This window comes from Varroa destructor, unplaced genomic scaffold (assembly GCF_002443255.2).
Source record: "Varroa destructor unplaced genomic scaffold, Vdes_3.0 BEIS01000007.1, whole genome shotgun sequence".
Classification (NCBI taxonomy): Eukaryota; Metazoa; Arthropoda; class Arachnida; order Mesostigmata; family Varroidae; genus Varroa; species Varroa destructor.
The window spans coordinates 14,881,293-14,898,955 of NW_019211460.1; the positions used below are offsets into that span (position 1 = coordinate 14,881,293).

At 38.6% G+C, this 17,663-nt stretch overlaps 1 long non-coding RNA gene across 4 annotated transcripts; it reads left to right on the forward strand.

Moving 5' to 3' along the window:
- Positions 1–1,032: 1,032 nt before the first annotated feature.
- On the forward strand, positions 1,033–16,845 carry LOC147754360 (uncharacterized). Of its 4 annotated transcripts, XR_015317461.1 has the most exons (7): positions 1,033–1,436; positions 7,074–7,246; positions 10,194–10,378; positions 11,238–11,451; positions 12,096–12,311; positions 12,526–13,005; positions 14,232–16,845. It is a non-coding gene; the product is annotated as an uncharacterized LOC147754360 (long non-coding RNA). The 4 variants fall into 4 exon arrangements; XR_015317459.1 differs by having other exon boundaries at positions 12,526–16,845; XR_015317460.1 differs by lacking the exon at positions 11,238–11,451 and having other exon boundaries at positions 1,034–1,436; positions 12,526–16,845.
- Positions 16,846–17,663: the final 818 nt, after the last annotated feature.

Below are 17,663 nucleotides of genomic sequence, written 5' to 3' on the forward strand. Positions count from 1 at the left end.
ACGTAGTAGTTGAGCTTTACTGAGGAATAATGTTTATCTGTTACGATTTCACGTAGTCGTGCAGTGGTAACATGTTTGTCCATTAGTGTTAAGGATAGGCTGTGCTCTAGGTTCCATTATGGGCGTAGACGCACCTTGTTCCGTGCAGGGAGAAGCAAGTCATTTAACGCATTGCTTAACTAAGCCAGAACCGTACGTCGACCTAGAAGCAGTTACGATTTCATCAGAAAAAGTCGCGCAATAAGTAGGCATGTGCCTAGCTTGTGTAACCGTACCTAGCACAAAGAAGTAGGTCGTCCATACACGCATAGTGAATTTAGGCGCGTACGGATGATTGACATAGGAAAACGACGATAAGAAACAAAATGTAAGGCCGACTTGGTTCCACCAAGAAATGGGCAAGGTAATGATGTCAAAAGTGTAGTCATGCTGTTTAAAACTGAGCACTGAAACGCTTTTTCATACAATGAAACTGCAAAATAAATCTTAGCAATATGCTATTTTCTGATCCGTTAGAGCGTGTCTGCGTTGTTTTGTGAAGTGACGAAATGGCGGGACGCCGTTCTGCACCACCCGTTTGTTGTTGGGATTGCACCCAAGTCTTAATTTTTCTATATATGTTATCATTATTTTCTGCTAAGGCTGCAATTGGGACCCAAAGATTTTGCGGCGGGCAACGTATGAATTTTGATAAGAGTCGGCCCTTCTCATGTATATATATATATATATATATATGTAATAACGTTACTGGGGTCATTTCGAAGGGGCCATTTTCCAAATATGTATACGCGCGACGTAGAATAAAGAAATGCAGCGAACAGCGTTCAGAGAAACTAGCCAGCCGGTGACATTCAATGGACACGGCGTGTGGACTGCCGATATTTTGGTATTCGACGTTCACTCTATCTATGTAAATGTATATATCATCTGGAATGGTTACGCTATAGACCTATTCACGTGGCTTTGTGTAACCTTAAGCCTTGCCAGGGTAGCATGCTTAAACTGGTCTCCTATCATCAGGGCCGACGATCGCCAGAGACAGTCAACGGAACCTAGCCTATTACATATCCACAGCCACTGAAAGGTTTTCTTTCGAATAAAAGCAAAGAAGAAAAATATTGGAATCCTATAAACGTCCTGTCGTCACCGACAGAGACCATCGATATAATGTAGTGATAGCAGAACGAAAAAAAGCAATAGCCGATTTAGTTGGTAACGCTGCGGATCCTGGTCAGCCTGGGACACTAACCTGGTGTTGCATACACATACTGCTCTTGCCCGCAACGTAATATGTGGACACATAGTAGGCTGCGTGGCATATGCGGTGTGCAATATATGCTTTCATGCTGTGAATATATGGACTCACGTCTTGTGGTTCTCAAGTAATTGTCACAGACATCTGACAGGAAGAAAGTAACTAAGACATTATCTAGTTTGTAAGTTCATAAAAAAAAAGTATCATTTATATATGTAGGATAGCAGTGTTTTATGTGAGTTTCTCAGCGCAGCTGGCGGCCCACGGGTTGCAAAGGACGCAGTGCCTTTGGTGGATGTTCGTCTTACTTGAACCCTATGAAACGATAGCTCCCTCGGAAGAAGCGTGTTTATTAAAAAGGAAAAGAAAAACTTAGAGTTTTGAAGCGAGAACAAGTAGAAAATTCTCCTTTGAAGTTTGCTGAAGTCGGGTTGCTGTAGTTTGTGGCGGCATTGGGTAATGGTATCAATATGCTACTTGTCTATTGCGTGAGTTAAGTGTCCGTTAAAGATGGAACGTTACAAAATACTTCTGGAAAACGACAGTGTGTGTGTAACATGCTTCGAAAAACGCCTAGTAGAAAGTGAAAGCTTGACGTATGTGTGGATGCGCGGTGGCCTTAATTTCTCGCACTTTTTATTATTAACGAAGGTTAGCGTACAATTGTATAGATGCGCGCATTTCTTGCACAATAGAGGACTGTATAATTTGGACAGTGTCTATCGGGAAAGCACTTTTCAGGTATAACAAATACTATTTATATTAACTACCCATTAGGCCAGCTCCTTATTCGCTAACAGACTTTAGCTGAGCAGATTCGCTAGTTGTCTGAGGCAACACTTAACGACAGTAGCTGAAATAAAATTTGAAACATGTATTGATTTAGTTAACCATATTGTATATCACAATATTCTAAATGTTATATACTTTGGGTGGGTTTAATATTAGGACTCAATGTTTTTTTTGACTTGATTTTAAATCGGTGGCAGAATACATCGTTACCCACTAGAAAATGCCCACTCCCAGTAGAGGTAAGGCGCACAAAGTTTCCGGTTATAACTATTATCATTCCGGATACTATTTCTATCATAACGCGTTGTGTTACGGTTAAGCACTTCTGGTCAACAGTACCACTGTTCACTGAGTTCAAACTGGATCGAAGGGTGTTTTACAAATAGCCAACGTTCGATTTAACATTTGACGTTTTTTTTTTTCTTTGTAAATCATGTTTACATGATGCTAAATTGATTCCGATCAACGCGTGACCGAAATTTACCCAAGCGCACATGAGTTTGCTCACTCTGGGCCTATGCGGGATGTGCCGAATACTGCAGTAAAGGTTACGCTACCGTCTACGATGCTCTGTTACTTCTGTGCGTCAACGTTAATAAGGCAACCGATTGTCTAAAGCCTGCTAAAGATATCGTTGCGTGACGGAAATTATTCTTTTTTTTAGGCCCTCCAACTATCAGTTTTAGGTTAGGATAGGACGAAGTATGCAGAGCATGTCGTATCTACGTTGAAATCAAGGGATAATCACCGAAAAAAAAAGAAATATAATTGCGCTGTGGCTGCTTGAGTCGATGGGGACCGTCAAGGAGTCTAATAACAATAGTAATGATGTATATATATGAGAAATAACAGCGGAAATAGAACGCGTTTTAGAAACGATTTTTGGCCAGTAGCCACCATGTCACTCTGCTTCCGCCAGTTCAATTTCGTCGAGTACAAACAAAACATGGTTCTACGAGTTTTCCCCTTTCTGTGACGCCTATCTGGCGAAACTGCATTGCGAGTTCGTTGGAATAAGAACGTCACTCGGGAAACTTAGATTTTACAGTATACATTGTCAAAAGTTTATAACTCAATAACACGTTTCAAATTCACTGAGCCTTCGTATTTCCCGATAACTTTATGATGAGGCACGTGACTAGATCACAAATCTTAGCAATCGATGTATAGATAGTGCGATACACTTAGTTTGTCAGACATTTATGCCTGGTTTCCAATTTAAACTCTATATATATAAACACTATAGTATGAACGTGAGTGTATAACTACTCCAAATATGCAATAAGTGTAATGTAAATAATGGGCCGATTTACCATATTATTGAACGATCAGTTGAACCGTTCCTGAAGGTCCAATACTGACCAAATTATCGAAAAATCAATCCGGTACTCAAGATTGCTTCATTGAGATATGATCTATGCACTGTAGTAAATAAACTTGGTTTTTTTTTTCTTAATTACATGGATGTAGTTAAGAAAATTTAACCCACAGTTTTTTATGCGAGTTACAAAATAAGCTGTACGCCATTATTTTTTTAGGTATTCCGCGACACTTAAAATCCTATTTGTATAGTATAAGTGATAACGTAGATCCAAGCGAATATTATTTCATAGCTGGTTTTCTATTCAACGATGTCCTTCAAAAGTCGTTAAGATTGACAAGAATATCTACACAGACAACCTCCCCATAAACTAAGCTTCAGAAAGCAACCCACATTTTTAGCTTCAGAGAGGTCTCTTAGGGGTACTTGTAAAAGACCACAATTGATTCTTCGTCCTGTTTCCGATCAAGCGCTCTTACAATACGCTTACACAGATAGACCTATACTGAACGATCGACTGCTTACGTGACGCACTTTGCCGCTGTTTGTAATAGAAGGCGATCGGCAAGACAAAGACAAAACGATGCGAGGTACTTGGAGAAATGAACAAAAGCGTTCGTTTCGAAAATAATTCGTATCACTCGCTTCTTGATCACAAGTGTGCCTTACACAATATTTTTTCTAAGCCATTAGATGTTTCAAGCTAATTATTCTAACACATCCACCTCAGATCAGGTATTAGTAAAGGGGATGGCTAGCCAGCCTTCCAGATGGCCGCTGACCAAAACTGGAATATCAGATAAAACGCGGATGATCTACATACATTCCTGACTTGACTTTACTGTTGAATTTGAAAACCTTCAGTGACGACATATACGCTTACAAAACGCTCGGCGCGGATAAAGCGCCGGTTGTCCAAGACTTGATGCAAATATATTGTAATAATAAGCTCTCATTCTCACTTTTGAGTTATTCAACCCGAATTCGATTCACGTGAATTTTGCCCCGTTTCGTATTTGGGCTGGCGGCCCCTTCCAGCATGAAATGGACTTTAGGCTTGCGTTTGGGTTTCGACCCTAAGCCATTCCACTTCGACGTAAACTTAATAGGCAAAAGGGTTACCACTGCACCATCACGGGCGTACATTGTTTTGTTTTTCAGTATTCAATAAAAAAATCCTTTCGTTGAACAATAACTAGTCGTCTTTAATTCCTACTTTCTATAATACATATTTGGGCCTTCAATTTTCTATTCTATTTCAGAAATGGGTTTTCTGTTTTTCTTTCCAACATGCTAGTAACCTGCTTGAAAATTGTCCCCAAGAATGTATGTTCATGTTGGTTCTCGGTATTTTTTCTGTTCTACTTCAGTTCGCTCCATTCGCTGATGTTGTTTCCTCATTTATTTGGCTATGCTCGATGTCCCCAGAACGTGGCGCCTTCAAATCGACAGCATCCGGCCTTTTCATTCGCGGAGCGATCTTCTTGTCTGTCGTGTGACCTTAACTTTAACTTTATATTCTGAACCACTCGCTGGGACTCACCAGGCAGAACCTTTAAGCACCGTCGGGTATCTCAGTACATCGCTGTTCAATGAATGCCCAGATAAGGAATGTTTCTCTTGATACGGTTCAAAACTGAGCGCCCCTGGTGTTTCCACGTACGCTCCTTAGGATATAAGCTTATTTCTTTTGCCTGCTTTTTTCCGCCACTTGCAGTAAAGCATGAATCTGTTTCGTGAAAGTCATCAGAGATTACCCGTTTCTGAACCCGTTGTACCGGCGCTGTGTATTTATGCGGGTTGTATCGTATATGTTTGAAAATGCTTACGGTCCAGGAGCATTGCGGTGTACTCTGACAACTGAAATTGCCTGTTACTCTGGCCCAATACGTTGTTCTGGTTTTAACTGACCTGTTTAATGCCGCAAAAACAATTTATCGAAATACGTCTTATATATCTTTGTGTAAAAGACTTACCAGAGCTACGTAGTTATCCGTAAGCCTCTACGAACGTGAAGACAGTTGCGTCTTTGTGAGACAATGTTGCGTTTTTAGAAAGAATACTACTAAACTTGAAGCGTTTTAGAGTTCAATACGGGCCAGAAATTTTAAATGCTTGCTCCCCTCTTTGAGCAAACCTGGGTCTCTAAGTAAGCTCTTTTTAGGCTATAGCCCAAGCAGTCAATTGAACCAGTTTAATTTCACAACACAGTTTCGCTTGATATGAGGGTGCATCTTAAGAAGTCAACCGAAAGCAAATTACTATTTTGAAGTTGCACCACTGAATGTGCCATACACCCATTCATACAGCTTCCTATGGTTTCAACGTATTAAGTAATAGAAAACCAAGACAATCAATTGTCTGATATAGTTAGTTCTAGTCCCAGAGCTAATATACCTCTCAAAACGGACTGGAAGTAAATTGCCTTTATTAAAAGTCACTATAATTGCATGATCACTTTTAGGATTGTCTGGGTAATTAACTTCGAGTATGTTTAACTGGAAGCCATTAACTATTTATCTTATAGGGAAGCTGTAAAAACAATTGCAAATTTAATAGGCGTCTTTGTTATGTAGATGAACTTTTCAGTGACCATTGTGCCGCATGTCGATTTTGTCGCAGTTCCCACTTGCCTCTGGCATACGATACGATTCCTTGATACATCAGTATTTCAACAATTTCGACCCGATGAATGTAACCACGCTAAACGAACTATAACTTGAAATCAAGCTGGCAATTGAAGCTACAAGCATCTCACGAAGGTCCGGCATTGTCCCTCTAGCTTTGTCGGATGACCTACGTATAGAACCAAACACATAGCCGCCTTTCATTGATAGTTCTGCGTTAATAGATAAGTCACATAGTAGAAAAGCCTACGTTTAAAGTAAATAATTGTTAGCCCATATAGGCTAGGTATTTCCTTCTAACTCTTGTTTAGCTGATATTAATCGTATAACGCTCTAGCTAAGATAATAGCATGATAATAGCACTATATTACTTGTCTATGATCGAGTAAAATCTATCAGAAAAAAGCATCGAGGATCTTCTCACTAATGTGTAGGCTTTTTCGAATTCTTCATGGAGACCTAAACTAAGTATTAGTAAAGATGAACTCGGTATTCATGTTATCGCAAAAAACAGGAAAGTATGCTGATGTATTTAAATACGAATTCAGGGAGGAACGGACAGAACGTTTATGGGGGGGGGGGGGGGGTCAGTTGATCGAGGTAAGGCCTAACAACGGATCCAGATATAAGATCTGAAATAACACGACTAAATATTACATAGTAGCTTAATGATCGTTTTGGACACGAAGTCTTTGCAGCCAAAACAGAACCATCGTCCTATTTTCACGGAGTGACATGCCAGACTGTAGATACTCATAGTAGAAGCAATCGAGAAAAACATCGTTGTCGATTAACATCGACATTCCCGTACGACAATCTAGAACTTGCAGGGCGGTCGATATAGGTCGCTCACCTTCAAACCTAAAATCGATTCTTCTACCTGATCAGTTAAAAATTTAGTTTTGTCTTCCTCAAGTGACAGAAGCATTTGGGATATAAGATTGTGTATATATAATTGTTGAGATTTCTCTCGGCTGCGCTGTTAAGGCAATCGTTAGCTCTGTTATCGGGAACTTATGATAGCCTTTGGTCGGCCGATTTGATTGTAAGACGTGTTCCTTTATCGCTTCACTTCCAGAAAATTTCACCATGAAGACACCATGAAGAATGGCGGCGCTGAAGACGCCGCAACAATAGACTGAATGATAGCGAACTCGGGACGCCATCCTTCAGCGTGCAACTAAATGTATAAGGACAGACGTGTGTCGAGAAGGATTATACAGCGAATATCTAAAGAAGCTTCGCTCTATGGTATTGTGAATTGGAATACCCCGAACTGAATCTTCGAATGTAACCATTTACACGGAAATTAAACGTTTGCAAGAATAGACGTAGTTCATTCGACAGGTTAAGAAACGTCTAGTGACAATCAGCCACCGGAAAATTGAAAAAAATTGCTTGATGGGTCGATGGAAAAATATTACTAACCTTCTTTACTGCGTAGTGATTTTTTTATATTACTTTATATATGCCAGACATAATGTTTTTGAACACTCGTATTTCTATAACTTCAAGTTTAAACGATGTACTGATTCAATAGAAAAGGAAAGGTAAAAAATCGTACGTATTAATACCGTCATGCGTTTCATATACGCCTGTATAAACGTAACGTTAAGATCTTTGAGACGCTTTAATAAATATCTAATATAAAAACACTTATTTTACTCTACGAAAATAACTATAATTAGGTTTCCGTATTAACCTTACGTCAAAATCTCAGGCGAAAAAATCGAAAACTCAGGCAAAAAAATAATTGTAGAATCCGTGCTCATGTATCGAGGCCTTAGTCGCGCGCGTACTGCGCCGACATCTTGCTTGTCATCTCAAGGTCAAATTGAACATCGATCATATTCTTCGATAACAACATATTTCCACAGTCTCGTGTAGAATTCCGTTTCGAATGGGCCTACCTTTACGCTTGGCCGTCAGACTGGAGTGCCTATCACCGTTGTAACATCCTTCTGTAGAGTAAACAAAAATAATCATGTACTCTTTGGGTTTTTATGCTAGAAGTAACTCCGTCTGTCCAACGTATAATTATAAAAATTATTACAGATCTTAATTAGAAACAACCTTTTCGCACGACAAATCGTTAGCGTCGCCGAAACACCTTCATCACCATTATACCTTTTATATATTTTTCCCCAAATCATATGCAAGTTTCATTCGTTGTAATTGTTCTAATAATAATAATAATAATAGCTAACAAAAACTTTCCTGGCGTACCTTTTTTTTCATTGAAACATTCTTATTTTTTGTGTTCTTTGTAACTGGATAAGCACAGCAAACATTATTTAATTTATCGATAGCACCGAAACTAAGTGGCCAGTCAGTCGACTAAACAAAAATAAACGACGTTAGGTTCTACGGAAAATTTTTAGTTTTACTTAAGAGGGAAAGTAGCTTCGCGAAGATTTTTCTAATTTTTTGAAGATTAGAACCTGAAGCTGTGTGGTACACTTCGCAAGATAAAATAACCTACTAATTTCTGAGTTTATTGTTGCGAGAGATACGAATAGGGTTTATTCTTACAAATCATTGACAGATTCAGTTCATTGTGATTACAAATGTATCTCAATATACGGATTAACTACCATGCCATGAAATTTTCCAAGTACTCAGCAAAATAGTCGTTGGTCACTTTTGTTAGAAATTTACCCAGCGAATCGCTTCAAAGTTGATCCTAGTTACGCTACATGCTCGGAGACTTTTAAAGAAGCCTCATTATTTAACTATTTATTAAATCTTCAATAGATTATCAAATATAACAAATTGTGCTGAGCGAAAGTTAAATTGATTATTTTATTTTTATTTGCAAAAAAATAACAAAAAACAAATGATCATTCAGGTGACTGTTCGATTAATAAATCCCAACAAAACTCGCCTGGTAAAACACAATTATAACAAGATAATATTATGTACCGTAACATGTATATTATGGAGCATACAATCTCACAAACGTTATAAGTATCGCTAGCTAACAGACGAGATTGAAGTTCCTTCTACATTGCGTCTCTGCATTTTTGCTATAAGTGAAGGAGGTTAAATACCTTGCCGTTGAGTTTTTTTTTTCTCTTGAAAATAGATTTTTCTTGCGACTGCACAGAATTGTTCTCATCTAGTTATTTTTGTTTATTATTATTTAGTTTTTATTTTGCTCCCTGGTGCAACAAGTCACAGTGGCGTTTTGTTTTTGTTTTTCACATTTGAATGCCCTCCTGATGGTTGCAAACCATAGTTAAACGTAGCATCAACCCGAAAAGCAATATTTGCTCTTACGTATGAGCCGGGCGGCAAATTGCTCAAATGGATTAGTTTACGGTTCGTCCTAAGTAGAGGTGGACAAGGTCAGCCCTGAAAGAAACACCTGCCCAGGTTGAAGACTCATGCGCGTGTTTGACAGTACCTTTTTTTTACATGTATTAAAAGGTGACGCCTTGGTAGGTACGTGTTTAGAAAAAAACAGGTTACACTTTTGATTGAAGGGCTCCCTATAGGAGTACTTGTAAGACTTGTCACCAGAACGAGTTTTTTACGTATGCCTTCGATAAACGGTTGTGGCAGCCCTTTTTTAGGACTTTTTTTTTTCGTGCAAGACTTTCTTATTACCTTTGGAAGCATTTAATTAACAAATTTCGGTAGGATTCATTAACGGGTGAGAGCACTAAGAGTGGTCAAGTGAAGTCTAGACAAATGGCGGCTTAATATGGAGCTGAATTTAGGCGTTTTTGCAGCGACCTATGTAAAACCATTTAAAAAACAGATGTAAAAACATTTAACTCGACATCTTGGACCCAGGTCCTATTGCGTACGATGATTATATTAATCGAATACCCCTACAATGTAACAATTGTAACAGACATGTGTAAGAACGACGCTTCTATGAATGACTAATAAAGCAGCAAATAAGCTAAATTGCGCATAAGGTTTGGCTAGGTAAAAAATAACCCTGGGTTTTTACACGAGTATGTAAGGCACTGGGTAAAGCGACATTAAGCTTAGGGAAGCCAACGACGAAATTAGTTCGTATGACCAAAACTGAAGTAATTAACGATGGAAATATTAGACAAATGGAAGAAACCGTAGGTATGAAAATACTCTTCTAGAAAAAATGCGAACTTCAAAGATTACCGAAAATTTACAGAGCTCGCCTGACACAAAATTACAAATGTACGCATGATTTTAATTGCCTTCATAGGTCGTCACACGTGTTTGCACCACGGCGCTCATACGAGCAAGCAGCAGAGAACTTCGTTCAAACACTCTGCCGAGCAGAGTGGTCGGTAAATACGGTCGTTGTGAGCATGCAGGAGGCTTTCAATGAGGTGCAATGAAAAATTTGGAAGTGATATTTTAAAGGAGAACTTCGGCAGAAAAGCCAAGGTAAAGCTCTCGAAGTACCTACGACCCAAAAAAATTAGCCTTTTTTTTTGATCCGGCTTCGATATTATGGCTTTAATAAGAAGCAAATAATAAGGCTTAATAAACAACTGTCAAACAGTTTTAAATCACAGCTGCCATACGTACTATCCGTTTAACGGTATTCGATGTGGACCGAAGATGAGTTAAATGATCAATGACCTCTGTATATGTTCGCGTAGAGTATAAAAACAGGTGAAAATGATGTGCAGTACCTCGTTTCACATATGGTGAGCAGGTAGTACAACGACCGTCGATACCCGAACGATTTTGGTGAGAATCTTTGGAACAGCGCAAGGTTACAGCGAAATACACTGGTCACAAAGGCTATACACGAAATGCTGTACTCACAACGCAGTACCTTAAAATGGTAGTATTATATATATATATATATATATATATATATATATATATATTTATATATATATATATATATAATGATAGTATGATAGGGACTGAATAACAGTTTAGGACAGAGGGATGAATATCATACAACAGGAATATGAAAAGCCCTCTACTGGGACTGACCAAGTAACGACTGTTTATACATAAAAAAACTGCTGCCAGTCTGAGCATATTATCCCAGCGTTATCCTAAAACAACCGGTGTAGTTGGTCTTGATTATTGAAATCGAATAGTAAGGTTGTGCCTTATCGCTTTGCCAGGTAATGATAACCTTTGTCCTGAATACCATCTTGCACAGGTCTCATTTAAGGACATCCTTCTCGCGATAACAAGCTGCTAAATGTAGCCTTAAACTAGCATCTCGTTTAAATTAATGCAGAAGTACACCCTTTTACTCGCCGGATGGATTCTTTTACAGATCGTCTTAATGCCATGGCAGGCGATCGCAGGCTCGAATGCAGGCTCGCAGGCAGTACGAATATGAATACTTTACTTAGACATCCTTTGCCAACTCACGTTTATAAGCAGAAGCAAATGGACACTTCTCGGTCGGTGCATCCGTGGCAATAGAGCTAGCCGCCTTGGTTAAAAGGTTTCCCGCAGAATTGCCATCTGTAAAGCTTGTCCTTAGTGTAGGTACACATTAAGCAATAGTCTCACGTTAACGTACCTTTACACGCGAACTGACGCATTTTGTTTTTGACCAGCCTTTAAGCTATCTTCCATTGGGACACCAGCGCATGTCGTAGTCTTGGCAAATTAAACAAATGTTATGTACACAGAAGCCGTCTATATAGAATACGCGTACTTATAATTTACAAGGATATATTGGTTTGTATTAGCTAGAGTATGGAGACTACCGCCATTAAGGATTCACTGAATCTGTGTATCACAAACGGAAAAAACACATTTCACTTGGCTGGAACTAACGATTCAAGCACACGCTTGAAGGCGAGGCTATTAACTAACTGCAACGCAAATAATCGTTAACGTTGGGTTCGCTTTATGTGACACGCTCTTTTTCAACTTTTTTATCTTTTGCTAAATCAGTGTCAACATACTCAAAATATAGGCACTATTGTTCATCTTTATTATCCGGATATTTTCTCGCGAAGGCTCCCCATATTAAGATTTATCATTTTTTGCACACTGGTGGGGCACGCCCTATTGAAAGGCCTTGCGTGAACAAGATGTCATCTTGTTCCAACAAGCTAATTTGGTTTGAGCATCATTAACATATAGCTTGTATGTATGTCCAATGATATAACTGTTTCAGATTTGACCTACATCGTCTCGTGATTGGCGCACAAAAGGCATTTTTGGTCCCTTTTTAGCATATACTCGACCTGGAGCGGACGAGAAAAATATCGAGTCACGTGTCGTCGCAGGCTACTAGCGATTTGAGTAAAAGTAACTCTTCTTGCCCGGATGGTGTTCAGGTCGGAACGCAGTAAAGTTGGTCCAAGCTAATGAATTACTAGTAACTACTATGGTACGTATTTGCTAACAAGTTAGCCCCAAAAACGACTGAAGCAATTTATTAAATGAAGGTCATCACTATCGGACCATATGAATTGATCAGGTTACGCAAAAGCTAAATTTAAAAGATAAACGATTTGAGCAAATAAGTCTTGTCAGAATAAAGGCTCGTACCAGCTTACAAAGGCACTAACAAAACTGAGTTTTTTTTCTTTTCTATGCACTAGGCTCATGCGCGGGCTTCGACTTTCTTCGATCGGCATCTGGCTGATGGTCTCCCGCAGATATTAGAGCATATATTCTGAAATAAAGCGTTGTCCACTGATTAAGTTCATTTCCATAACCTTAACCTTTCCATAACATAGTCAAGTTATCGTAGTAACTCAGTAAGTTGGATGTTTCCGATTGTTCGAGTGGAGATTCTGGGATAGGAGGCTGAAAAGAGGCGGCACAGTACCGAGATTAGAGCACACATCGATAACCGGCGAGTCAACCAACAAGGACGTTGTTGCTGCGGTATGATAAAGGTCGCAAGCTAACGCGTGCATCGCAGTTCCAAGCTTTAGAGTCTGTTCCGACTCCACTACTACGGAACTCATACGCCGCGAGGTCCTACAACAACGCAGCATCATTCATACATGTCTTTCTGATTTCGCCTCACGGCCTCCTTGCATATTCTGCGATACCTTTTTGTGCAAAAGATCTCTGTAAGAACGTTTTACGCAGATATCTAGATTTAAATCCGCGATGCATACGAAACTAATTAACACAATTGATATCAGCTAAGAGATAATTATAAGATAAATGTATCGAGTTGTAGGTCCGTCGAGCGGTATTAGTTTTGCATTGTTTCAGAACCCAGTCACCTTATATGGCTTTGAATTTAATAGGCAACGCTTTATTATAACAAAAAATGGGTAATTTCTAAGGGCTGTTAGTCGTGCCAGAGTTGAATGATATAATAACATTAACGACAACAGCACGTATTTGTATCAAAATATGTTCCGAAGAAGCTCCTAGTCTTATTTCGCCTGAACAATGTTGTAAATAGTACACGATTTCTAAAAAACACCGCTCTAAAAAACAAGCTATTGAAATTGAGAGCCCCGTATGTAACGTTTTTACTAATCTGTTCAGTAATCAATATAGATGGAAGGGTTCATTTGTCAAGGAGCTTCTCGACTCGAAATGTTTCTCCAATAGAATTTCCCTATACCAGCAAATTTAATTTGCGCATACGTTTATATTGCTATTATTATTATTCATTAAGTTGCAATTATTATCTATGCTGTTGACAAACCAACACTCACTATTAAATACATACAAGAAAAAAAAATAACAGTGTTGCTGTCGCCAAGCAAAGATCAGTATCCAAATTTGTCGAAGAGTAAGCCCGCTAACAGATACATCTTCATACAAAAGTATTAGCGCTATGTAATTCCAAATTATGTATAAAAACTTAACCTTCATATCCTTAGTTAAGAGCCCTCTATGACTTTATGTATCATTACTATTGAATGAGCATTGTGATCGATTAGTTAATATTCGTAATACCAAACACCATTTCACATTATATATATATATATATATATATATGTATAATTTAATGGTATTGGCTCTTATGCCCAGGCAATCCCCTAGTCGGGCTGTTACTTACAATATTCCCAAAAAAAATTAGGAACCTAGACTCGGATATAACATTGCGTACAGGCAGTTTTACTATTGAATTTTCCTAGTGATTTAGTACACGGTCTTGGTTCAGGTGGCTGACCTTAAACGAGAACACGAAGCATGATCATTTTTCTCCCTTAAAATCTATACCGCAAATTATATACGAGTAGAGCAGGTAATTACACAGGGAAAAATATGATTTTGTTGATTATAGCAGTATGATAGAAATGACATGTCTTTACATTCTTGTATTTGCTCTTAGGATCGAGGAAACGGCATACATCAAAATATCTAGGGTCTGTCTTCAATGTAACGATATGTGCTGTTATCTCGGTACCTTAAACGGTATTTCGGAAGGACAATTCTATCACGATGGAGTAACGTGTTATGTCTAACTAGAGAAACCCTCTGTATCTTTGTATTTCGTCCGTATTCAATATTATTCCTAGTCAACATTTCGTCCAGTTCGGACTGAATATTGTGGCACCTGCAATCCGCTGCCATTCAAAATATTGTAAAGGGCGCGGCATCTAGAATAATTACGTTTTTTTCTTTCTCTCGTTATCTCTCACGTTATCTGTAATTGTAATAAAATAAACACGAATCTGTTAACTAGAAACACGTTTTTTGCAAAGAGTAGCACTTATCTAAATTTTTCTCATGAGACACTCCCTTCCTTCAAAGGCGGCTCGTATGGATATGTGGACGGGAATCTTTTTGTGTTCTAACCAGCTTGTTCAAGGCGTTTTAGTGAACAGATGCGAATTAAGAAGGTGGACATCAGAAGGGGTTTGGAACATACTGGAAACGCGTGCGACTCTTGGGACCGCTTTTTCGGTATAGAATTTGGTTGTAGATGCAGATATACCAACGCAACGTCGTACCAAACGCGTTTCTAATAATTGTGGCTCTTCCAGGAAAAAAAATTCTAATCGAATTGACATTTGAAATGCTTATCGTACAAAGATGGGTGTCCATAAGCGTAGACGAAACAGCGCTAGCCCTTTGAAGGCGCAGTAGCAAACGAAACACTTAGCTTGGCCATAACACCTTTAGTACGGCCATTAATGAAAGTCAAGTATTTATTAAGTAGGTAGTATCAACAATGACTGTTGCATTGAGATATATATACATGTTCGGATAATGGAAAGCTTACAGAACCAGGACAAAAAAAAATCGTGCACGAACCGCTTGTCGTGAACACAATGAACGAACGGTACTTTGGCGTATAAGAAATAGCCAAACATCACCATAAATTGCACCAATTATTGATTGATATCTATTTGATGCCACCATGAGTGTTAACGGCTATTACAGAGTACAGTTCATTATGTTTTTATCTAACACACTAGGTCAAGCATAATACTCAAATTGGGAAAATTTTGGTAATGAGGAGGCCTTTTATTCGCTACTCCTGGTGCCAACCGAAACTGCCAGAGGCCCTTAGTAACAAACTTTTAATGGCGAAGAACAGTGTCTCGTTTTCGAAACTTCAGCAAGGGTCAGCTATTCGGCAATATTTCCGCGCTGATTCAACCAGAATTGAAAATCGCCTTTTTTTATTACCCAAAATCGACAATCTACGATGTTGCCAATTTTTATAAGTGCTGCAGAAGCTGCGGGAGGCTTTACCGAGGCAAACCGGCATATCCATAATAGTTTTTAGATTGAAATGGCTTAAAATTTCATCGAAATAGCCTAAAATGCCAAAATGTTTGATGCACGATTATTGCTGAAAAATTATTTATAGATTAAAGATAGAATATTTCGAAAATAACGAAATAATAGTGCATACTCCAAATATAAGGCACAATCGTGTAAATATTGGCTGTATTGAATAAACATGATTGTCAAGAACGACATTTCTAGCACGTACAAACAAAGATGGCTTGTTGAAATATCGTTATTTGTTTATATATAGTACTAGAAGTAAAGCATCAGAACAATTCTCATTTTAGACGCGCAAACCGCGAAAAGCATTGACCATGTGAAGGATACTGACATAAGCTCTGAATTACGCCCAGATGAAACAAACGACTTGGTGTAACATAGTAAAATTATGTTTATTGACTAGTTCTGGTCGTATAACAAAGGTTATATTTAACACACCAAATGATGCCAAGGAAACGCTCTGAAGCACTGGTGAAAGGTTTGGAAATAGCGGGCCATCGAGTCCGCTATATATGCAGATTCTATAACGGGGCCAGTACATTTCAAACCGTCTGCGTTACTCCGTTAAAGAAACAAGCGTGTTATTGTATCAGTATGCCTGTAGAACAAAACGGGGCCTACTGCATATCTGCAATTATTTACTTGAGCCCTGTGATAACGTAGTAGATGCAATGGAGCGGCGGCTGAAACTGTACAGCATTACAGTTAGATATAGGCTTGTACGAAAGGCCTGACGTCTACAAACAAGCTGTACTCAGTGGCCCTTCAAAAAAAAAATTAATTACCACGATCAGAGAGCCATGTAGATTTTTAGGACTCAGTCAGTCTTATCGTACTAACAGTAACTGAAGTACATAAATAATATATGCGATATTTAAGGTGCAAGATCAACTTCCGAGGAGCAAAACCCGTGGAATCATTCTCATGCGATCTGAAAATAATTTCAGACTTCTATTAAAGCTCGTTTTGTTTACACTTAAGCTACGATAATACTGACTAATTTCATCAACTAAATAAAGGAACAAAGTACATAAACATTATGTAATGAACACAAGACAACCAAATCGTATATCTGTCATCATTGCATTATAATAGTTATATTTGAAGCTATAGCATAACGTAATTTACGCCAAAGGTCACATATGTGGTAAAAATGCATTAGAGTTAAATCTAGAAGGTTTCTCAAGCAAAAAGCCCGAAACACTTTGAACACAAGGGAAATACTATAACATGACATATTTATATGTTGCATAGAAAGTCAGCTGAATCGTAACAAAGTTCCTTAACGAGGCGTGCAAATAGTTTTAAGAAAGATTTTGGTGGATCTGCGTATTCATAACTGCTAGAAACCGAAATGGCTATCGCAACGGACTCAAACATATATTTCATTGTAATAAATGTGTTTCTAGTTCCCGCTAGCCGTTACACGGACTCGTATAAGGTAATTGTTCTGCATGCCTGATATATAATACGCGTTATTTCGCTTTTGCAAGCAGATGTCAAAAGAGAACACCAATATCTGAAAGACACTCTTCTAAGTAAAGACATGTATAAGCTTCTTTCCTTTACGATGCTTTCCTAATACATTCCTTTGACGCCTTTCTTATGCCAGAAGCCACAGGTTGTATTATTGCTCACTGCTCGATGCCCTTTCTACGAAAAATGTCTGGCAGAATTTTATTTCTTTTGTTTTTTCGATCGTCGCTCACGCGAAACGTTGGGTAAGCGTTATCTCTGCGTGTCGTCTTCCGTTATTGATACTAAGCCGCCTATTGTCAAGACCCTTCAAACTATGTTTTCCAGTGGTTCGTCTTAGTCTTTGGTTACTTTGTAACGTTTAAGCAACGTATGTGCCGCCCCATCAATTTTTAATAAATAACAGAAAGTACTTATGGACCTCTGCGCTACACCAATCGTATGCAAGTACTCCCGGAAAGGTCTGTGGCCAATCATTGATTAAATGAGCTTTCCGATGATGTCTTTACGCCGGATCCTAGGAACTTCAATGGGCTTGCAGGTTCAT